General features: G+C 42.2%; 3 long non-coding RNA genes across 4 annotated transcripts in view; 1 reads left to right on the top strand and 2 right to left on the bottom strand.

Annotated features, from left to right (window-relative positions):
• LOC308597875 overlaps window positions 1-25,057 on the bottom strand; it is a 991,146-nt gene that overhangs the window by 756,643 nt on the left and 209,446 nt on the right. The gene's annotated exons all lie outside the window — the stretch shown is intronic.
• On the bottom strand, window positions 10,239-11,282 carry LOC308597900. The gene is made up of 2 exons (XR_014013268.1): window positions 11,040-11,282; window positions 10,239-10,898 (listed from the first exon to the last, which is right to left on the bottom strand). It is a non-coding gene; the product is annotated as an uncharacterized lncRNA (long non-coding RNA).
• Window positions 15,305-25,057, top strand: part of LOC308597868 — a 54,541-nt gene continuing 44,788 nt past the window's right edge. For both annotated transcript variants that reach the window (XR_014013229.1, XR_014013230.1), the window contains exon 1: window positions 15,305-15,347. This is a non-coding gene — a long non-coding RNA (uncharacterized lncRNA). The remainder of the gene's footprint in view (window positions 15,348-25,057) is intronic.

The raw sequence follows: 25,057 nt of genomic DNA, 5'->3' as shown, positions 1-25,057 counted from the left end.
TTTTAAGTAAAATGTTTTGGATCACAGTGCACTGCACTTAACCTTGAGTTTAAGATGGACCCAGACTTCTCAACAGCGGATTAACTTCTAGGTTCCGTGACTTTAAGACAGACTGTGAAACTTTGCTCACCATGTATGTATTTTAATGCCATGGGGTTAGACAAATGAAAAGCTATTATAAAAGAAATGTGAATAATTCATGGATGTGAGGATGTTGGTGTGAAAGAGAGACTCACCCCGTTACATAAATTATTGATCACAGATTATTATCTAGGCTGTGCTCATAGTGTATGAATGGAGACAGCACACAGGAGAATAAAATAATAGTATGATTTGCGTAGGACTCTGATCAAACATCTTTTAGTGGCTGTGATACCATCACCATTGAGCATCGGTATGTAGAACTGTAAGAAAGCACTACTTGTTTCTGAAGCATAAGAGATCTGAGGCTGGCCGGGGGGGGGGGGTCAGCAAAGGATAGCAACAGCAGGCAGAGAAGAGTCTAGCACCCCCAGAACTATATAAGGCTGAAAGTTCTTTTAAAAAACAAGCAAACCCTAAGAAATCATGTTGAATGACTCATTACCTCATTGCTCTGTTTGCAGGCTTGGTAGCACCATGACTAGTGTTTATTCTTTTCAAGCACACTCTATTTTTTATCATTGTTATGGATTGCTGTTATTGCATAATCAATCATGACTGGGGCTCAGTTGAAAGGATGAGTGATTTTTGATAACAAGTTCATCAGCACAGAGAGGTGCCATCTTGCAGCAATCTTTCATACATTGCTGTGAAAGGAATGTGAATATTTGCTTATTCAAGAAATATTGTCCTGCAGAGACTTCATTTGTCACCTAGGATCACAGATTCAACCAGTCCAGGAAGTTTTGCTTTCACTCTAAATCAGTTCGGTTAGTTCTCAGTGAAGTCAGCACATGGCTATATCTTAGTGACTATGTAGCATTGTGACATCACTACCTGCTCCCTGATTGGCTGGGAACATGCAGTGAAGGGAAAAAACAGGGGGGGGGGATCAGTCTCAGCTGATGACAGAACCTGCAAACAGGCCAAAGAAGAACAACCGTTCTGAGAAGCCAGATTTGTTGGAGGCAACATTTTACCCTTCCAGAAAGCACTTTTTCTGTGCTCGAAATCTGAACAGTAGAATATTTGGCCGAGCCCTAATTATAACTGTTGCTTACAGTTCTTGTTATGGTTTTTGTTTCATGTTGAGCCAAAAAAAAAGGTAGCATGATTGATGACAAAGCAGGACTTTTCCAGGAAAAACAAAGCAAAACCTGAAAAGCAAAATAAATGAGAAAGGACTGGACAAAAAAGAAAGGAGGAAAAAGGTAATAACTGACATAAAAAATGTGCTTCTGTTCTCATTGGACCCAGTTGTAAAAAACCAAGCAACCTAAAATCAATAAGAAAAGTATGAGTCCTTGAAGGACCTTTAATATAGGCTGCATTTCCAATTATCTTTAAGGTTCAGCAGTAGTTTACTCCCACACTAATACTGCAGGAAAGTGCTTTGCTTTGGTATTAGTGAGGACAAATTACTGCTGTGCGAGAGGGAGGTTGAAGGGTTTGTTTCTTCCCCACTGACCCATTGTCAGGAGTGCATGCAGGAGCCAGGCCCTGTGACTGGTAGGGCCTCGCAGGACTGGGGCCTTCCTGAGTTTGGCCTGGAAAGGCAAGGCACAGCCGCACAGGTGAGGCTTGACAGAAGACTCTGAGCACCTGATGGCAAGGGCCAGGAGGGGTATATAAGACCAGCATTTCCCTCTGGCTCTTTGCCACAGCAACATGCTACTCACCTAGCTGTGCTTCAGCTTCCTGACTGCTGGTATCCTTATTCCTGGACCCTTGGCTTCCTGACTCCTGGTTTCCTGACTTTTGGACCCTTGGCTTCCTGACTTGTGGACTCTAGACTTCCTGGCCCCTAGACTGCTGATTCCTGCTTCCCGACCTCTACCCCGGTCCTGACGTACCAAGCCAGGACTCTGACTGCCCATAACCTGGACCGTGACACCCTTTCCCTATGAGAGTCTTTCCTGCCTATTGGAGAAAAGGCACTCAGGGTGTCCTTAGGTTGCAAGTCAGCCTGCATAGGATAGAATGCATGACATTGCTATGCATCTCATTGCTCTATTCCCCAAATGCTAGAATCATGGGTAGCTTGAAGTTGTAGAAACATATTTGAAATGCTTCACAGAGCACTCTACCGTGAGATGTATAATTACATTGTAAGTACAGGGCTCATCTCAGGAGTTCTCCATGTGTGTAACCAAGGGGAGGAGAGGGCAGTGAGACCACACCTACTAGCCCTGATGTCGGCACACCTGTCATGTGCCAAATACAACACTGGACAGTGTGTGTGTGTGTTATGTACATGCAGCTGCACACAGATAAGATCTGCACTCCAAGGGGAGCCATGTGCCATCAGGATAGCTGCTAGCATGGAGAACCTCCATGCATACAACTGTATGAGCACCAACCATCTTGCCAATGTTCTGTTCAATGCACGTCTATCACAGACCCTCCAAATGTCCCTGTTTTACAGGGACACCCCTGATTTAGAGAAGCCGTCCTGATTTCAGATTTGATCCCAGAATGTCCTGCTTATCCTTAAAAAGGTAAAGGTAAAGGTAAAGGGACCCCTGACCATTAGGTCCAGTTGTGACCGACTGGGGTTGCGGCACTCATCTCGCTTTATTGGCCGAGGGAGCCAGCATACAACTTCCGGGTCATGTGGCCAGCATGACTAAGCCGCTTCTGGCAAATTAGGACGTCCCTATTTTCACTGGAGAAATGTTGAAGGGTATGGAGTTATCCAACCCCTGTGCCAAGGAGATAAATAATTATACAACCTTCAGAAGACATCCAAAGCCAGCCCTGTGCAGTGGTACCTCAGGTTACAGACGCTTCAGGTTACAGACTCTTCAGGTTACAGACTCCGCTAACCCAGAAATAGTAACTCAGGTTAAGAACTTTACTTCAGGATGAGAACAGAAATCACGCGGTGGCAGCAGGAGGCCCTATTAGCTAAAGTGGTACCTCAGGTTAAGAGCGGACCTCCGGAACGAATGAAGTTCTTAACCAGAGGTACCACTTGTTCTGAATGCTACCGTGTTGGGACTTGCTGGTACTACTTTGCTAAAATCAGCACAGATCCATTTTTGATGCCTGGTTGCAATTACAATTCTTCCCTCGCTTTCCTCCCTTTCCACAACCTTGAGTGTAGCTCCCGATCTGAAAAGCTTTAAATTAAAAAAAACAAACACGGACCTACGAACTAACTGGAATAATTAGTGATGTAATTAAAGAGCTGAATTACAGTCTGTTGTTCTTGGAGTAAGATGAGCAGATGGCATATGTGCTAAAAAGCAAATTTTAGCAAAATGAGATGCCTAATTTGTTCTCTGCTTAATGGCACTGCTTATTGAAAATATAAAATCCATGGATTAGGTATCAACAGGATTTGAGTGATTTTGCTGTACACCTGTATTTCACCTTGTGATTAGTCCTGTTTGAAAATGCTGCCTGAGTTGGAGGTATACGATGACCAAACCGCTCTTTAAAACCTTATAAATAAGTAAGGGCTTTTGGAGACACCTGGGGATGTAATGTAATGCAATAATAATGTGCTACAATCATTGCTTCATAGCAAAGAAAAGCTTATAGGCATGTAAACAACCATAATTTTGCTTCTGTCTTAAACATATCAGAGTTTCTAGAACGTAGTGAAAAACAGTGAACAAAAATGATTTTTATTTTAAAATCTTCATCTTTCAAGGAGCTGCAAGGCTCTCTGTTTATTTTGATTTGGTTTGGGTTTGGGGTTTGGCCACCTCTCTGAAAATTCTAGGAAGCAGACCATACATGACCTAATGAAATTGTATACTTTTTATTATTATTTTGGTAATTGCAAGAGTTCATTTTAAGTGACAGTCCTATACCTACTTACCTGGGAGTAAGCTCCATGGAACCTCATGAGGCTTACTTCTGAGTAGACTTGCACAGCCTTGTGCTGTTAGTAGTATCTGAAGTATGGAGCTTTGTAATAGTAAATCCAGACATCCAGCTAACAAAAGCAGGGACTGTTGCATTGTAAATATTTTCTTGCCTTGCTAAAATCTACTTTTATAAGAAGATGCTTGTATAAAGAAATATACTAGAAGTTCCAATTATCTGATTGTGTCAGCTACTTTGTGGAGCACAGGGGGGAAAGCCGAAACCATAAGTTTCAAATATCTAAGTAAGAGTAAAATACAATACCACATGGTGAATGATGATGTACACTGAGAAAGATGGGCATTCCTCTAGGAATTGCATTGTGTGGAGGACCTTCTAGAAAAACAAGGACCCATTTAAATCCGAAATTGACAATAAGGTATGTCTTAAATCTCAAGAATGATTTTTATTTGGTTTTACAAATTCATTCACACTCAAAATCACTAATAATAAAAATTACACAAGATTCTTCCAAATCTCTAGACTTCCCTCTTCCCCTCGGGTTCTTTAGTTAAACTTTTCAACTGCAAGTCCTCCGAGTTTTTCATTCCTCCATTGTATCCAAAGTCTGTGTAACATTATTTAAGTGTAACATTATTTAAGACCTGCCAAGAGTTCAAGTGTTTACAGTGGTCTGTCAAATATAAATTTCTCCCATTCTTTCTTGAAGTTTTGATCCTCCTGGTTTCTGATTTTCCCAGTCATTCTTGCCATCTCTGCACAGTCCATTAGTTTAGTCTGCCAGTCCACTCTGGTAGGGACCTTGTCGTCTTTCCAACTCTGGGCAAGCAGCATCCATGCAGCTGTTGTAGCATACATAAACAGTCAGGTATGTCTTAAATCTCATTCTGGTTCTCACTACTTCTTAACTGTTCATCCTTACTCTGGTTTCTCTTCAGATCATACAAACCTATTTGCATCATCACCTTCCCATTTGCTCCTGAAACAGATCCTACATTAACTCTCTCCAAACCCAATATTTCCTTTGTGACCAGCAAGGACCTTCCAGTGTACTATTATCCTTTGTTTCTGTTCTCCTCACTCATTTCTTTTTTATTTCTTTATATATATATTTTTTTATTAAAGATTTCTCGGTTTACAAAAGTATGTGCAATGTCTCTTTTTTCAAGTTACATTTTCTACAGGTCAGTTTCATTTGTCAAGACATTAGTGTTACATTAGGAAGAAAAGGGGGAGACAGGGAGAAAGAGGAGAGTGGCGAGTGGTGAGTGGAGGCAATACTTGTATTCTACTTAGTGTATGTGTGCGGTTTTGTGTCAGCGTGACTTGTGTGGGTTCTCTTTACTATTCACTTGTTGTATTTCTTTGGTGGTGAGAGAGGTTGGGGTTGGTCTAGGGCAGTGTTTCCCAACCACTGTTCCGCGGCACACTAGTGTGCCGCGAGATGTTGCCTGGTGTGCCGCGAGATGTTGCCTGGAGGGAGGCGGGCGAGTCGGGCGGCGAGAGGCGGGGCGGCGGCGGCGAGGAGAGGCCGCCCAGCGCGGGGCTATCGCCGTCTGCCTGCCTGGCTGCCTGCGAGCTCGGCGGGCAGCGCCTCTGTCCGCAGCGCCCGCCTCGCGGCTCTCATTCCCTGCCAAAGCTCACCCAGCCAAGCCGCGCTCTCCTTCCTGCCTCGCTTTGCTGCCTCCTCCCCCCCACCCCCAAAGCTTGGAGGTTCCCCGGCAAGGGGGAGGGGAAAAAATTGAAACTTACACTTTCGTGCGTCCCTCCCGGCGTGACGCTGCGCGCTGACGTCACGGGGCTGTAATGGTGGTGTGCCTCGAGATTTTTTTCATCAAACAAGTGTGCCTTTGCCCAAAAAAGGTTGGGAAACACTGGTCTAGGGTGTGGTTGGTTGTCTTTGATTGGCTGTGGTGAGCTTTGTTTTCGGGTGGGTGGGTCTGTGTGTTTTTTTGGATCAGGTTAGCAGATTGATTCGAATGCTGTTGGAGGGTTCAATCATAGAATCATAGAATCATAGAGTTGGAATAGACCACAAGGGCCATCGAGTCCAACCCCCTGCCAAGCAGAAAACACCATCAGAGCACTCCTGACATATGGTTGACATATGGGATCTTGTTGTTGTCTTGCTGGGCTGTGTATGTGATAAAGGGTAACCATATTGAGGTGAAGGTTTCTTCTTCTATTTGTCCCCATGTCAGTTTCAGTTTGTTGGTTAGTTTTTCTAATAAGGCTGTTTCCCATACTACAGTGGTACCTCAGGTTACAGACGCTTCAGGTTACAGACGCCGCTAACCCAGAAATAGTACCTTGGGTTAAGAACTTTGCTTCAGGATGAGAACAGAAATTGTGCAGTGGCGGCGCAGCGGCAGCAGGAGGCCCCACTAGCTAAAGTGGTACCTCAGGTTAAGAACAGTTTCAGGTTAAGAACGGACCTCCAGAATGAATTAAGTTCTTAACCCAAGGTGCCACTGTATTTGATACCATTGATCTATGCTTACTCCTGACAGGCCCCTCCAGTATAAGGTTACCAGACATCCCCATTTCCTGGGCACAGTCCCCGGATTTACAAAACAGTCCCCTGACAAAATCTATCTGTTTAGTAGGAAGTTGAAAAGTGTCCCCAGATTCATTGAAAAAAATCTGGTAACCTTACTCCAGTAGACGTAATCAAAAAACAATGGGAGGATGACATGGGCTATGAGATTAATCCTCACTCATTTCTGATGCCAGCATCAGGCCCAGTGCTTGCCCGCTTCTTTTCTCTATAAACCTGACTGATAAATTCAGAACCATGTTCCCAGTCATTATTCAAAAGTAATGACCCTGAAAAATGTGGTGTTTTACTGAGTTGATAGCAAACATCTTACTTTTAGAGAAGGGAATAAGTGATTCAGAAAATAAAATACACGAACATATCACCAGGACCATCTCGTCCCATTTCGTGTTGTTAATAAAAGTTAATCATGGTTTAAAATCTGATACATATTCTGATCAAGTTGCAAGTCTCATTTTAACGGCTTGGCAGGATCTAAGAGTTTTATTTCCTGGTGCCTCTAAGTGCTATATAATTATATACAAAGCATTCATGTCCATTGCTGGCTTCTAATGACAAGAGAAAAACATCTAAATAATAAGAAAGGAAGCCTGCACACTGTGCGTTGTCAAATTAAAAGCATGGTTAGCTGCTGCCTAATAGCAAACCTTTATCCTTTAAGGTGGTGTGTGCTTTTAATTCCATTGGTACAACGGGGACACAGTAGCAGACTTCTTGTGTTCAAAATTGAAAGTTTTGAAAACTGCGGGACTTAACAGCACAATGTGAACCAGGTCTACTCAAAAGTCCTATTGAATTCAATGGTGCTAGTGGCAAACTTTGGGGTCTTTGGTTGGACAGTGTTCTCGAAGCTACCAGCATGAGTTTGACCAGACTGCAGGAGGACAGGAAGACTGGAGTGTCTGGAACAGGTGAGGCTTCAGGTCCCTTATTTTAAGCTGCTGGTCCCTTATTTTCAAGGCTGCTGGTCCCTTATTTTCAAATCTGTAAGTTGACAGCTATGCAAGTGCTTTTGTGACATCACAAGAAACCCACAGCCAATGGCAACAGCTCCTGCTGACCTTGCAGTTCAAAAGCATGTCAAAGTGCAAGTAGATAAATAGGTACCACTGTGGCAGGAAGGTAAACGACGTTTCTGTGCACTGCTCTGGTTTCGCCAGAAGCAGCTTAGTCATCCTGGCCACATGACCCAGAAAAACTGTCTGCGGACAAATGTCGGCTCCCTTGGCCAAGCGAGATGAGCACTGCAACCCCAGAGTCGTTCACGACTGGACTTTACTGTCAGGGGTCCTTTACCTTTACCTTTTATAAAAAAAGATAATTAATGTTTAAATCTCATTGAAGTCATGGGACTTCCTTAAATGATCAGATATAAACCTCTTTATTTCAGCAGGACTTATGTGCATCTTACCTTCTCTGGATGGAACTTGAAGCATGGTAGAAAGAAGATGGTTTTTATGTATAGATCTCTGGTGTCTGCTGATCTTTGGGATCTGATGGCCTCCAGCCAACATTTCAGGGGTAGGATTGTGCTTTGAATCCTATACTTTCAACGGGAGAGGTTTATTATTTATTATTTTATTTATATACCACCTAATTAGAATTGCCTCTACACAGTGTTCAAATAACTCAGTACAAAATATAAAAATCAGAACTGTAAAATCAGAATTCAGGTAAGATGTTTGACGGAATTTATTATTATTTTTTTAAACCCCTCAAGGCATGGGAGAGGGCCTGTTCGATCTCAATGGAAAGACAGTTCTGGAAAATTGGGCTAACAATGCTGAACAAACAATTCATTATGGATATGATGTTTTATTGTGCTTTCAGTTCTGTTGGGAGCTGCCCAGAGTGGCTGGGAAAACCTAGCCAGATGAGCAGAGTATAAATTATTATTATTATTATTATTATTATTATTATTATTATTATTAGCCATGGGAGACCACTAACTCATACCCTCCAACATTTATCTGATGAAAATAGGGACAGCCCATTCCGTAATGATAATTTTACTATTTACACATCTTACTGGGTTATCCCAGCCACCCAGGGCAGCTTCCAACACATATAAAAACATAATAAAACATTAAACTTTTTTTTTTTAAAAAAAAAACTTCCTTATACAAAATTGTCTTCAGATTCCCTGACTTCCTGATCCCTTTCATACAGTTGGGTATCAAGTTGGCTAGTTCCAAACACACACATTATAACTTTTGGTACTCTAAAGACTAGTAGATTTATTATGACATGAGATTTCATTGAGTAAAGCCCATGACATCTGATGTAGAGTTTGGGCTTATTTTCAAAGCCCCACATTTTCCCTCTCACCTGTAAATATTGATATCTACACTTCACACTGTTAGTCCCACTGCATTTAATAGACAAAGACAGATAAACTTTAAGAATCAGCTACTGCGACAGTGATGATACCAACATAGGCACACTGGATAATCCTTTTCATCTCACATGTTGTCAAAAAAAAGGTGGGTGCATTATTAGGCTGATCTGTTATCGGGCTTTGATAAGGACCAGCCTTCTATCAACTGTGAAAACACAGTGATAAAACCATACTACAAGCCTATGATTCACCATTATTATGTCGGAAATTACAAAAAAAAAAAGGAAAATGGCATAGGAAGTTAGAAATCCATCCTCTGGCTGCGTTTGACATTTCCAATTTAAAGAAAATGTCTTTTGTCTGAAATGGAAAGTATGATGATGTATTTAATCTGTACATCTTTTGGAGAGATATAAGGATGAAAAAAAACCCCCAGAAACCATGATGCACTCCTTTGCTAGTTTTCCTCTGATTCCTTGGAATAAGCAATGTGAAAAACTAGATACTAACTGTACAACTCTGCACTGTTACCCATAACTCATTCTTACAGGGTTTGATGGGACTTTCTCCCAGATAGGCATGCATATGATTTATTATTGTATTTTATTTTTATGTATGTATTTGTTTACTTATAAAGCATATATCCCACACTTCATCACAAGTAATCTCAGAGTGGGTCACAAAGTTGTTGTTTTTTTAATATAATAGCCAATAAAGTCAAAATACAAAAGTACAATGTAGTCACTAATACAAACATTAAATATAATACAAATAGCACGGCCATGTTGCCCAATGTCCAGCATGCCCATACACCATCAATTCATGAGGCCTAGTAGAAGAGGATGCTATTTAGTTGGTGCTGATTGATGGACAATGAAGGTGCCCATCAAAGCTGATCAGACAGTATGTTCCACAGCTGAGATGCTATTGCTGACAAGGCCCTCTGGCAAATTTTAAATTCCTTGCTTTCAGCCAAGAAAACAGTCTCAGTTCTACCTACCTCAGGGCCTGAAGTCTCCACAGCTGACCTCAAATATTTCTTCTAGCCTATTGTTACACAGAAATTTGGGGGTCACAGAAACATAAGACACAGCCCTAGTTTCTCTCTCTCTTTCAATTAATTTACAATCACTTACCGGTATATTTAATCTTAACCACCTTTCTACTGCCCATTAACCTAGTTAGGGAGAAATGACAAAATGGCAAATTATTCTCAATACTGAAAATTGTATTGTTGTCAATATCAAAACATTACAAAGTAGATGGATGGGGGTTTTTTCCGCCTGTAAAAGAATTAAAAACTACCAACTTTCTGGATTTGTTACAAATAGAATAGCCTGTTTGAAAGATCAACACCGGCAAAAATTGAATTGCCGTAATAGTTCTTTAATAGCCACATTTGAGCATTTGGTAACACATTGCTTTCCTCTGAAACAGCAACCTTAAATGCTGTAATTTATTATAACTTAACCACAGTGATATTTTTGCTAACCTTTCCAAGTATCCAAGAGTTCAAGGAACAGCAGTGCTGGGTGCTGTGCTATCCTGCCCGATACATGTTATAACAGCTCAGTCCGCCAAAGCTTCCTGTGCAAATTGTAGCTGGACCATGTAAGTGATTTGTAAGGTTCTGAAATCCCCCAGTATATTACTACATAAACTTTAATGGCAAATGAAATGCCTAGATAATAGGAGCCATGATAAAATGGTATGTAATCTGTTAATACAAAGGAATTAGGAGTCACAGGGAAAAATGCAGCTACATGTTTGCCAGAAGTAGCTTATCAGAATTGAAGATTAAAGTTGAAATCCCTGTGGGGCAGCTTATGGTGTGAAAATCCTATTTTTGCTTTACAAATCATGCCTCTCAGTCAAATATTATCCATGCATTCAAGAAACGAATCTGGTGCCCAGTACAAGCGCAGGACTTTTCAGCACTGATTTCAGGAAAGCTGCTATTTTCCATCTGTTGGTAACCCTTCAGCAGACAAGTTTAATATGACTCTATGCTCCATGGAAGCTGCCCTGAGAATAAAAAAAAACAGAAGGAGAAGAGAAAGACTAATTGCCAAAGCCAGTTCAGTAAATGTAAAAGATGCTTGGCTGTACGACATGGTTTTCCCAGCACCATGCTCTGAAATATTTGAAAGACAATTTCTTACACACAGATCCTCTTGTGTGTTAAGATAACAGGGGTGGCAGTTCAGCAGGGTGGCAGTTGGGGAGAGGAAATTCTCCTTGGCAGCTCCTAAACTGTGGAATCCCCTCCTTGCAGAGGGGTGTGTCTCGCTCGTTTCTTCTATAGCTTTTGATAACCTCTTTGACAGCTTAAGGACGCAGGTAGCGTTGTGGGTTAAACCACAGAGCCTAGAACCTGCCGATCAGAAGGGCTGCGGTTTGAATCCCTGCGACGGGGTGAGCTCCTGTTGCTCGGTCCCTGCTCCTGCCAACCTAGCAGTTTGAAAGCCCATCAAACTGCAAGTAGATAAATAGGTACCGCTCCGGTGGAAAGGTAAATGGCGTTTCCGTGCGCTGCTCTGGTTCGCCAGAAGCGGCTTAGTCATGCTGGCCACATGACCCGGGAAAGTTATACGCTGGCTCCCTTGGCCAATAAAGCGAGATGAGCGCCGCAACCCCAGAGTCGGTCACAAGTGGACCTAATGGTCAGGGATCCCTTTACTTTTACCTTTACCTTGACAGCTTAGTTATGTTGTGGTTTTCAGGATGCACCCTATTCTTCTGATTATAGATCATTTTAGCTAATATTAGTATTTAGTATTCTTTTGTAAAAAATAAAGGTAAAGGACCCCTGAACAGCTAAGTGCACTCAAAGGCAACTATGGGGTGCAACGCTCATCTCGCTTCAGGCCAACAGAGCTGGTGCTTGTCCACAGACAGCTTTCCAGATCATGTGGCCAGCATGATTAAACCGCTACTGGTGCATGGAGGACCATGGCATAAGCCAGAGCGCACAGAAATGCTATTTACCTTCCTGCCGCAGTGGTACCTATTTATCTACTTGCACTGGTGTGGAAGGAGGCAATCCTCAGGCAGTGGGATATTTGGGAGCGATAATAAGGTAAGTTTGCTTGCTTGAAGGCTGCTGATATCCATGGTTGGAAGCTGGCGGATGTCTCATGATGGACCTAACATTAACTTCTGGCACAATGGGACACCATGACGGAAAACAGAGCACATGGAAACACCATTTCCCTTTCCGCTGCAGAGGTATCCATTTACTTGCATTGGCAGGCTTTCAAACTGCAAGGTTGGCAGGGGCTGGGACAGAGCAACAATTCTGGGACAATTCACCCTGTCTGAAATGCAGGTTTCTGAATGGATTTCTAATGTAGTGAGTTAGATTCCCCACCCCACCCTTTTTCCTTTCCTTATGCTACCCTGGGCAGCTAGGGAAAGGGAAAGGGACTCCTGACAATTAAGTCCAGCCGCGAACAACTGGGGTTGCGGTGCTCATCTCACTTTATAGGCTGCAAGAGCCAGCGTTTGTCCGCAGACAGCTTCCAGGTCATGTGGCCAGCATGACTGAGCCACTTCTGGCAAAACCAGAGCAGTGCACGGAAACACCGTTTACCTTCCCACCGGAGCGATACCTATTTATCTACTTGTACTGCGTGCTTTCTAACTGCTAGGTTGGCAGGAGCTGGGACCGAGCAACGGGAGCTCACTCCATCATGGGGATTCAAACCGCTGACCTTTCAATCAGGAAGCCCAAGCGGCATAGTGTTTTAACCCACAGTGCCATCTGCATCCCTACTCTGGGCAGTTAGTAAACACCAAATCTAAGATCACATAAAGGAAACATGCTATATTTCGGTGACAAAAAGAATTGCCATTTGGTTTTCTATGCAATATTCCTTAACTGTAAGATTGCATGGGCAAAACAAAAACAAAAAACCAGAGACGATGAGAGCAGATGATTATTAAAACTGCCCTGTAGAATCAACATTTACAGAGTAGCGATAAAAATAGGCGACAAATGTAGGAGATGACATTTTCTTCCAGGTTATTTGGTTCAACATGATGGTGCTATATGCATAGAATCCACCCAAAACAATTCCCGCACAAGCCCCATTAATCTAAATATCAATGGAAAGGTATCTCTGAGCTTGCACAGGAGATGCTCATGGCAGATTGAGTTGCACATCATCAAACAACTTCTACTTTAGCTCATTATCTGCTGGATATGTGTTGCTTGTGTTTGTTTTATGAACTCCTCTCCATCCAGCAGGGTACGCAAAGAATAAGCTGGCGAGCCACAGAGAAACAGTGTCATGAAATCTCTTGTCGTCTTTTGAGTATGTGTGTCTTACTGAAATTTCTACCCAACTCCCAGATCCTGAATGCTGCGCAGTATATTCCTTTTACAGTGTTCAAATGCAATTCTGGCTATATTTCTATTTAGAGCGATATTACGGAATTTCCATTTAAATGTTAATTTTTACATTATTTTCCACTTTCTATAAATGCCTTGGTGCCTTGGGGCAGTGCTTGGAATGTTTATTTTTAAAACAGAACTTATTCAGGTTCATCTCATACCAAAAGGAACTAGTTCCAATTAAATTTTGTACTTTTGCTAAACGAACTAGTTCAGCCCAAGTTCATCCAAAGGAACTTTTTCATTCATAAAAAGTTCATCATGTTACAAACTGCTGTGCTGAAGTAAATCAGAGGGCTCACACACAAGTAATAAGATGTCTAGAAGACAGGATGTCATCAAGTGAAGCTTTCCCCATAATTGCATTTTTCCTAGAAAAGGCTTGCCCTGTTTATTTTCTGCCTGCCCCATAGCTCTTAAAGGCACAAGGTGTCATTGACTTTAGACCTGTCTCTGTGGTTCTCTCTGAAAACTGTTCCGATGGAAGAAAGCAAATCTCTTCAGCAAGGAAGATGCAGGAAATGTCTCATTCTATTCCTCTGATAGCTTAGCAACAGTGATTAAGTGGCTAAGCATCCTTAGTAAAAGCAGCACCTCTGCAGCTGAACAATGAGCCATAGATTGTTGTCTCTGTGTTTCGTTTTCAAACTTTATAGATGCCTGATTGAATTACATTTGAACTTAATTCACCTTTAGTTCACCCAATGATTATTGGAACTACTTCCACACCTACTAGCGAACTAGTGCAGTGAAGTTCATTTAGCTAAGTTAGTTCATTCCAAGCATTGGCTTAGGGTAAACTTAGAGTGCTGGTCCCCATTTGAACACTGTCATCCAGCTGGGTCCTGTTTATTCCAGATGAGTCCAAGGGGAGGGATCGTAGCTCAGTGGCAGAACAGACATTTTGTGTGCAGTAAGGCCCAGGTTTTTTCCTTGGCATCTCCAGTTAAAATGATCAGGGGATCAACAGAAGTAAGAGTTTCCAGTTCAAGGAAAGTAATAGTACCATTTTATTCTGCCTTGTTCTGACCACACCTGGAACACAATGTCCAATTCTGGGCACCAGTATTTAGGAAGGAGGGCAACAAAGATGGTCAAGGGTCTAGAAGCCAAGCTTTATGAGGAACGGTTGAATGAGCTGGGTATTTTTGGCCTGGACAAGAGGAGACTGAGGGGAGATATGATAGCCATCTTCAAATATCTCAAAAGCTATCACATGGAAGATGGAGTAAGCTTGTTTTCTCCTGCTCTGGAGGGTAGGTCTCAAACCAGTGGCTTCAAGTTACAAGACAGGAGATTCCAACTAAACGTAGGGGGGAAACATTCCGACAATAAAAACTGTTTGACAGTGGAACAGTCTCCCTCAGGAGGTTGTGGACTCTCCTTCCTTGGAGGTTTTTAAGCAGATGTTGGATGGCCATATGTCATGGATGCTTTAGCTGAGATTCCTGCATTGCAAGGGGTTGGACTAGATGACTCTTGGGTCCCTTCCAACTCTACAATTCTATGGTTCTATGATGGGAAAGACCTTTGCCAATGATCCTGGAGAGCTGCAACCTATCAGTGCAGATGATTCTAGGCCAGATGAACAAATAGTGTGACCTGGTAAAAGCCAACTTTCTATTGTCCCATGACAATACAACCACCCAAGCCTGTAGTTTCCATTTTCAGTGTTCCTGACTGTGGCGTTCATACGGAGCCCCCAGTTGTCTCACGGACTATTGATCCATACACCACTAATCCGCTGCCACCAACCAGGTCCTCCCCTGTGAATCACTTAGTCTCAGTCAGGTTCTTAAGTTAACAAAGAAGAGAGTAGTTTATTGCAAACACAAATAAACTTGAACTGCATTCAAAACATTGTTATTGTTTACCTTCTTAGTCTTATTTCATTCTGTCCCTAACTCTTCTACCTCCCCTCACACAAGAACCAACTGCACTAACTGTCTCTCTAATTTCAACTGTCTGCCAACTGCTTTCCCAACTTCCTTTTTTCAACCAACCAACCAACCAACCAACCAACCAACCAACCAACCAACTACCAACCCAAACCTTGGGCTAAGCCCTTTTATAAACAGGTAGGCTCCATCTCTGGCTTGTCTATTGGTCTACCTATTAACTCTTTCTCTCCCCCTGCACAGACATTTTAAAAATAATGGGCAAACAGCACACTGACCTCCCCCCTTGTACACTTACATCAATTCAGGTCTTCCCTGGGAAGGTATAATCCATAACTCTAATTGACCATCAGTTGGAGTTGCTGTGGCTTATCACACTGCTACTGTTCTCACCTGGGAAGGGGCATCTCCTCCCAACCCTGTGTCCAACCTTGATGTCCCCAATCCTACTCAAATCCAGCATTTGGTGCCAATTGAATTCTGAGTACCCCTGATAAGTAATATGAAATCGAAATATGGAATAGACGGGAGGTTGGGTCTTTAGTGTTAAGACCAATATATGTTTTATTGTTTGTTAAGAAAAGTATGTGTCTATGGTTATTCCTGTGTGTAATTTGGTATTTGTGTTGTTGTTTTTTCTTGCTATATCAATAAAAAAAAATTAAAAAAATTAAAAAAAGAAAAAAGAATTCTGAGTGCCCCTGGCTCTTCTATCAGAACTGTTTTGCACATACCTGTAGCAACTGTTCTGGCCGTAGGAAGGGACACAAACCCCAGAAAGTGGTGTCAGTCAGCAGTTTCTGAAACTTTAGCAAAATGTCATTAAAACAGCATGCTCTTTTATAAAGTAAGAACTGAAACATCGAAATGAGGTTGATAAAACTCAGACGCATTCTGCCTAATCCTGAAGGCCTGTTTATGACTGAAATGAAATGCATTACAGATTCCCCTCTCCTCTCTCCATGGAAAAAACACATTCAAGTATGTTTTCTAAAAGTCTACCCATGTTGGGGAGACACAGCCCTCACTTCTGGAAGGCGAAAACTGCTTTGGAGAGAAGAAAAGAGGTGGGGAGCTTCCATTTTCTTCTAATCTCTATGAAGTGAAAATCTGTTACTTATTTGATTAGCTCCTGTTCAATGAACTGAACCCAGTGTTCAAAGAAATACATTTCTGAAAATGGCAGAGCAACTACATTCGGTTATAAAATATGCACAGGCTACAGAAACATTGGAATGATTGCACACTTCAATTCATTAGAATGGCTGCAACTTCTCAGCTTTGCCCCATCGACTCACTGAGGTGAACGGTAACATTACAGGATCCCATTTTGAAACCAGACGTGTGGAAAGCCAGAAGAAGTGTGTTTTCAAGGTTAGGGAAGAGAAAGTTATATGCATTTTTCTCCAGTTTTGACTGTGTGTCACAGTGTTCCAGTAAATCATCTTTGCTGCTGAATTACACAGAACTAGCTCCGCCCCCCCTGCAACTGCTAGTATAAATTCAAAGACTTTACAGCTCTGTGTTTGTGATTACTGAGGGTACAAATGAATGGAGAGGGATGGTGATCTCAGCCACGGATCTGACTTCTTGACCCGTATGCATTCACATTCCCATTTGCACTGAGGTATACACATGAATGTTTATAGCACTCCCATACTGTAATTTAAATGGGACGCGGGTGGCGCTGTGGGTTAAACCACAGAGCTTAGGGCTTGTCGATCAGAAGGTCGGTGGTCTGAATCCCCGCAACAGGGTGAGCTCCTATTGTTTGGTCCCAGCTCCTTCCCACCTAGCAGTTCAAAAGCATGTCAAAGTGCAAGTAGATAAATAGGTACCACTCCAGCAGGAAGCTAAACGGCGTTTCCGCGCGCTGCTCTGGTTTGCCAGAAGCGCCTTAGTCATGCTGGCCACATGACCCAGAAGCTGTACGCTGGCTCCCTCGGCTCATAAAGCGAGATGAGCGCCGCAACTCCAGAGTCATCCGCAACTGGACCTAACGGTCAGGGATCCCTTACCTTTATCTGTGATTTATCTCTTGTAAAAATGACCCCTAAGAAAATTGGAGCCTGGATGTTTCATTTTCTAGGGCTAGGTACAATATCTCAACCTAGCCTTCCTCATTACACATACATTTGTATACTTGAAGAAGTCCTGGACAGTGCTTGCATTTCCTGCCTTCACAACAAACTGGAGAGATAGGTCATTAACATTTCCACTGTACACATGAGACTAAGAGAGAATGGTCTATCCCTTAGGCAAGCCCAAGAGGCTCAGTGGTCTAGACCCCAGTGCCACCCGCTTTCCTATCATGCATTGAATCCACAGTGGAAGTAGGATTTGAGCCCAGGGCTACAATTCAGTAAATTTATGTGTCTACTAGGGGTGAAATAGGATACAATGATGGGATTGCAGTTGCCATACAGTGGTACCTCAGGTTACATACGCTTCAGGTTGCATACGCTTCAGGTTACAGACTCTGCTAACCCAGAAATAGTGCTTCAGGTTAAGAACTTTGCTTCAGGATGAGAACAGAAATCGTGCTCCGGTAGCGAGGCAGCAGCGGGAGGCCCCATTAGTTAAAGTGGTGCTTCAGGTTAAGAACAGTTTCAGGTTAAGAATGGAGCTCTGGAACGAATTAAGTACTTAACCTGAGGTACCACTGTACTTCTAGAGCTGGATACATTGTAAATGGTGGTAATCTTTTGCAACATGTGGACTCAAGTCAACAGGGCTCTGATCTAAGATAAATTTAAGGAAATCCGCAAAAGGAAAAGGTACTGCCTCCTCTTCTCCCTGCAGCCATCTGCCCACCCCCAAGTCACTCCAGAAGTTTGAGGACCTTCCTGGACAATATAGGGTGGAAGACGATTCAATTTTGGATGATTCTTGCCTCCCCCAGCAGTCTGCAATGACCCTTTCTTTCCATGTTGTTTGAGACTTTCCAGAGCAGCTTTCGAGGGGTTGCAGGTGTAAGCAGGAGGAGGTAACCTTTTACTCTGGGAACTTTCTTAAGCTAATTTATCTTAGGATCCAAGTCCATGGATATTAGTTATTTATTTAAATACTTTGAATCATTTCTGAACCACTTTCAAAAAAATAATAATTCTCTAAGTGGTCTACACTATGTACAATATTTAAAAAATCCATTAAAACAAAAATACAGCCTAAAGTAAATAAAGCAACAGTATAATGAAAACATATAAAATAAAAGAAATAGAGATTCAAGGGATCCATGCACATAAAACAGGGTCCAATGTTAATGGCTTGGGGGAATCTTGCACTTTCCAAGGTGTGGAATTTAAAGCTGGGACATGAAAAAAAGACCACAATTTTCTCCAACATTCTTTTTTTTTGTGACATCTGCCATTTCCGCCCTCTGCCCCAATGTCCTAGAACAAATGTAGGTCTGGAGCATTGTGAAGGACACTGCAGTGGAAACAAAATATATATAAAAAAGAGAAAGATTGGCAAATACCATTGCTAATGGTGAGAAACCATAGTAGGTCAATGTTTCCTCTTCCTGTAGAGAGTTGCTAAAATTCTCTCCACCACTTCAGTTTCCCTTCCCACAAATGGGGTGGATAATTTTTAGAAGTCTTTTGTGCCCAACCCTGTTAGGAGCTGTGAGGCAAAAGCAGGCTATCTGTACAGGAAGAGGAATAAAAAGAGTATTGCTTATAGATGAACTAGTAATGAGTATCAGCACAAAAATGACAAACTTCTAAATATAGGGTTGCACTTGTTCTCAAAAAAAAAAATGCAGTTGGAATCTATTCCTAGACTGATCCCATGTTATGGTGAGGAGCAATTATTTTGCATCTACTGACAACCCCCCCCCCCACAATTAGTAGTCCAAAAACTGATCCCCACATGCCAGCCATAAGCCCAAACTCTACCAACCCTGGGTGAATTAAAGACAATCCTCTTATAAAAATGGAAACCTATGAGCAATACTGAACACATTACTAGGCTTTTTTGCTAGATTCCCAGAATTCAAATTATAGTTCTGGTGAGACTTCTGTGGTTGCATACCTGTTTTGTGGGAGCATCAATAAAGGTTCATATTTCCTGTGTGTGGTGCAGGTTTTAATATCTTCCACTGAAGAATTACAGCTACATATAAACTGGTGATCCTTTGAGGGTACAAAAAGCCCCCAATTGTTCATTCTCAGGACTGCATATATGCTCCAGACAAATTAACTCATTTCCTGGAGTATTTTAACATTCCCTTCACGAGTTTTTAATTTTCTCACTAAAGTACGGAGAAAAATGCAATTGGCTGCAACATAGAGAGGGGGAAGATGGTATTCAGTTTCCTTCTGTACACAAAGGGAGGGGGGAAACACCTATGTAATTGATCTTAATACAAACAATGATAATCTAGTAGCTCTGGGTTACTTTAACATTTAAGTAATATGAGATATCAAGGTATGATTATATGTCTTATTTGTTTTAAAGTGACTCGTATAGTCATTAATAATCTTATTCTTCATGAATTTGCCCAATCCTCTTCACAGGACTGACCCACTCATGAGGCAGACTGAAGCAGCCACATCAGGCAGCAGAATTCCATGGGGCAGCACCACCACATTTGCCCCATCCCTGCCACTGGGGTTGCACCATGGCAGCGGCTTTCAGCAAAATCTTATTGGAAGCCACTACAGACTCATGACCCTAGTGAGTGAGGCTTCAGTGCGGGTGGGGTGGGAGGAAGGCAGCAACACCTTCCTGTTTCATCTCTTAGCAGTGCTGGATTTATGTATAGGCTAAGTAGGCTGAAACCTAGGGTCTCTAAATCTAGGGGGCCTTGCCAGCCTGCCCGCTCCCCAGCAGGCAACCTCCCCTCTCCCAAAATTGCAAACCCAAGACTTCATGCGAGGGCAGGGCAACACAGCCCTCTAAATCTATGGGGCCTCACCAGCCAGCCCGCTTCCCAGTGCCACAGTCTCCCCTATCCCAAAATTGCAAACCCAGGACTTCATGCAAGGGCAGGCCAACTCAGGCCCAGCAACTATGAGACTCAGGGCTAGCCAGTGGGGCCCAATTTGAAGCAGTGGGGCAGGTAACCAGCACGGAATGCTTCAGCTCAGCCTTTGCACTGTTGATTGAACACCCCCTGCTGTGCAGATAATGGAGAAAGCTCATAAATTGTATCCCTGCTGACATCCTGGCCAACTCTATTACACTGCTGTAAACCCTGGTGCACCAGAAACCCAGAACAACCCAGAAAATCTGCTCATACGTCAGAGACTGATAAGACTTGTCAACCTGTTATTCCAAAGTCTCCCTAAATTATAAAGCTCCAAAATACAGGCCAAAAGAAAGCAGGTCTGGAAAGAACAAGGCATACAATGGGCACCACCGGTGAAAAGGCCCTGCTCTGTGTAGCTCCTTCCCTGTCATTTGATAGGTTTCCCACTTGCCCTCCTTCTTGACATGGAATGCTCTCTATTGGAGTCTCCAGGTTCAGTACAAAGACCATAAGAAGGGAGAGCTAATCAGAGGCAGCTACAGTTGCAAATGGCAACAAAATATCTGTGAAAGGAAGAGGAGCAGGTTTGTTGCAGGTAGAAATACTGTTTGTATTGAAGTGAGAGCAGTAGTTTACTTGCTCAAATTAACAAACAAGAAAGTTTTGAGAATTTAAATTCTAGATTAAAATTGATTACTTAATTGAGAAGTGGGTTGGTAGAAAAACACTGGGGCCTAATTTGAATAGTAGAGTGCCTGGTATCTGGTGAGCAATCTCAGCCTTTATTTCCACAATGTGGCTGCAGACCAAATCACCTGTCAGGAGAGTTATGAGATTCAGATGAGGGTCAGATGCCTTGACAATCCCAGCAGGTATATAAGAGGGAGACTGCCCTGGCTACCTCTTGGACAAATCCTTTTGGATACCCCCTCCCATTTTGTTAAAAATGATCTGATTCCATCCCATTGATTATTATGCTGGACCTATCTCTGGCATATACATATCAAGACTGGGTTCACCCTGTAGCATAATTAAAAAATATCTGTATTGAATTTGGTTGTCTGGCCCAGAGTTGTCCAGTCTCTCCTGAGGTATTCTTTCATGCTCTTCATCAGTTGCCACCAGAGTTTTTTTTCAGCCAGAGCTCACTGGAGCTCAGTTCTGGCACCTCTCAGGTGTGCGCCACTGCCATTCTAAGAGAGAAAGTGTGAGCTCCAAAACTTTTTCTAGAAAAATAGCACTGGCTGCCACTATATAATGGCTGGAGTTAGTGCGAGTGGTGGGCAGTTGTGTGGCCTGTGATGGCTGCTTGATGCTGGTTTCCCAGTATGCTGTGTGTTAGTGTCAGTCATGTCTAGGAAAACAAATCATATATTACTCCTAGTGTGGCTGGGGTGCAGTGGGGGACGGGAAGCAGCTCATTGTAAGAATTCTGTTCATGGAATATGCAAGACATATAATAGGATTTATCATTGCTTTTTTAATAGTATCGGGAAGAGTATTCTGAGTCCCACCACCTTCTGAGGTAAGGTGGGTTGTGACTGAAGACAGACCATTTTAGTTGTGGAAAGTTCTGGAATTTGTTCCTCAAGGAAGTTGCCACCCCTGTTTTCTTAATTTGCCCATGCTTTGGAGTATTTTTAAGCCTATTTATACTGACATTTTATTCTACTGCGGTCTGATTTGTAGCAGGGTGGGTTGTTTCTTTAAAAGTATGTTATTCTATTTTAATTGTCTGAAAGCTCTCAGGCTATGCACACACCATTTAAAGCACATTAAAAGCACACTCATACCCACAAAGTTTTCTGAGAACTGTAGTTCACACCACATAGTACCCCTTAACAAACTACCATTCCCGTGATTCTTTTAAAATTTAAATTAACATTCTTTGTCAAATACAAAAAGCCAGCACATTGTAACGAATAATTCTCAGTACTTCAGTGCTATCATGGTAAACAAGTCCTTTGAAAAGATTTACACCATGTTCTTAAAACAGTTGGGCCTGAAGATCAGCCTGCAATGCTGTGAGACACAGTGCAATACTAATGTAATGTCCTGTTCAGAGATGTTGTGCTGCCGTTGAACTGCTCCATTCTAAGCACATATTTGCTGGTGCAGCAAATCTTGGGAGACTAATGCACTCAGTAAATTCTGCATACAAAGGAACCCTTGTCCTTGATAGCATTGCATTGTAGCTGTACTACCAATTTGAAAGGAGCAAGGCCCTGCCACGAAATAAATGGCCTAGGGCAGGGAAAAAAACATGTACTTCATAATTGTTGTTTTATGGTTGTGAGGAGATATCAAAAACCTGGAGAAACAGGGAATGGAATGAAAGTGGCTGGAACCCTATTCAATGTGTCAATATGAATGAAAGTTGTTAAAATTGCAGCTGCGGTATAAGGGACTGTGGGTTAAACCACAGAGCCTAGGACTTGCCGATCAGAAGGTCAGTGGTTTGAATCCCCGTGACAGGTGAGCTCCCGTTGCTCAGTCCCTGCTCCTGCCAACCTAGCAGTTCGAAGGCACGTCAAAGTGCAAGTAGATAAATAGGTACTGCTCTGGCGGTTTCTGTGTGCTGCTCTGGTTCACCAGAAGCGGCTTAGTCATGCTGGCCACATGACCCAGAAGCTGTATGCCGGCTCCCTCGGCCAATGAAGCAAGATGAGCACCGCAACCCCAGAGTCAGTCACAACTGGTCCTAATGGTCAGGGGTCCCTTTACCTTTACCTAGACTGGAGCATAATTGGAATTTATAAGACTTTGTAATGCCGGAACAAAGGAAAGCATCAAAGTATTCATTCTAGCACACGGGGGACACCTAAATTGTATAATTTGACATTTCAGTGATTGGTATTATTAATTGTATGATAATTAGGCATTGTTATAATGAGACTGTTATTGGATTGTTGTAATTGAAAACTAATAAAAATTATTATCAAAAAGGAAAAAAAGAATGTGGCTGGAACCCTTAAAGGGAGCTTTTCACAATGCAACACTTTGTTGTAGACCCTACCTGTTTCTCCTTATTATTAAGAAATCAGAAACTCACAGTACAGTGGTGCCCCACAAGACGAATGCCTCGCAAGACGAAAAACCCGCTAGACGAAAGGGTTTTCCATTTTTGCGTTGCTTCGCTAGACGAATTTCCCTATGGGCTTGCTTCGCAAGACGAAAAAGTCTTGCGAGTCTTGCCATTTTTTTTGCTTTCCCCCCTTTTTTTCTAAGCCGCTAAGCCGCTAATAGCCTTTTAGCCACTAAGCCGCTAAGCCTTTAATAGCCGCTAAACCGCTAAACCGCTAATAGCGCTAAGCCGCTAATAGGGTTGCTTCACAAGACGAAAAAACCGCTAGACGAAGAGACTCGCGGAACGGATTATTTTCGTCTTGCGAGGCACCACTGTAATTGAAAGAGTAACTCTTAATCCTCACCATTCCTCTTTTTCACCTTCTCTTCCTTCCTGTAATATATTCACCTGCATGTACACATTTACAGACACATACACCTGATAAGATCGTTATTCTTCCGCTTTTCCTTCTAGTCTAATCAGATGCAAAAAGGCAAATAGAATGCAAATAATGGAATTAAGCTGACTGCCCTCCTTGAAACGACATTCTGTCACACAAAATGTATACCACTATTGAACAGCTCAATGCAGTGCAGAAACCAAGAAAACTCTAATAATTGCATCAGGTAGAAACAAAATGGGCAGTTTGAACAATCGGAGCTCACCAGAGCATTTACTTGTGAAAAGAAGGGACATGGTTGAATCGCCAGCTTCAGTTATGCCTTGCAATTTGCAATCTGAAGAATGCATTTTTGAAAAAAGTTGTACATTAATTGTATATCAGGGGAAGGACTGTGGCTCAAAGCATCTGCTTTGCATGAAGAAGGTGCCTGATTCAGCTATAGGACTGTAGGAGAGTAGGATTGAGAGACACCACAGTCTGAAATGCTGGTGATGAAATGCTTGGGAGAAATTCAATTCAGTTCACATTTAAAGGCATATCTACCTAATTCACACTTTCCAAAACAATATGTCAACTAAAACACAGATAACCCTCAAAATTTGCACTTCTCTGAATTTTGCAATGATGATTTCCATTCAAGTAATGTGTTCCAGAGTGCATATAATAGAGCATGTGTAGAAATGCATATAGGGATGAAATAACATGCAATGAAATGTATTAGAATAAAATGTTTTGCAAAAATGCATCCATTAGAGAAAATTGCATTTAATGAATATTCATCAAATAAAACAACATAGACATATTCATTCTGTTGGTGAAAATTGCTTGTGAAAATCTGAACATTAGATTAGTCACAACTGCATATAAAATGAGAAACTGCTTATATTAGGAAATTTGCCCTACAAAACTGGTGAATTTTCATGAAGAAATTGCTGTGGAAGTAGGGAGAATTTAAGATTGGGAAAATTAAGACAATGAGAGAACAAATTAGATGGTGTCCATTTGTCAGGAGGCTGGGGAGACCTTATGGGGGAGATTTTTTGCTGGTGGAGGTGGGGATCTTCAGGGCAGAGGAGAAGAAGAAAAGTCCCATTGCCTGTGGAGAAGTTTATCTGTGTGGCATTGGATATCACCCAAAGTTTAGGAAAAAATGTTAAACCAAGCTGGAAAATGTGGTATGAAGAAGCTTATGTATATGTCAGGCTTTGGGGGATCAGCTTCCTCCCCCGTGGCCGTAAATAAGAAGATCAAATGAAAGGAAGTCTTACCAGTTAGAGTCTTTAATAATCACAGTGAGAGACAAAAGACCACGTCTCTCTAGAAATGGCGTTGCTCCCAAGTAAGGCTCACTCCCCCTCTCCATTCCTATTAATCTATGTCACTCCTACGTTTTGTAAACTGAGCTTGTACCCTCTGCGCTTTTCCCCCAGAGACTTTCTGAGCTC

Source organism: Podarcis bocagei (assembly GCF_964188305.1).
Source record: "Podarcis bocagei genome assembly, chromosome: 11".
Taxonomy (NCBI): Eukaryota; Metazoa; Chordata; class Lepidosauria; order Squamata; family Lacertidae; genus Podarcis; species Podarcis bocagei.
The sequence above is the reverse complement of the archived record's forward strand: the minus strand, read 5'-3'. Positions and strand labels throughout refer to the sequence as shown.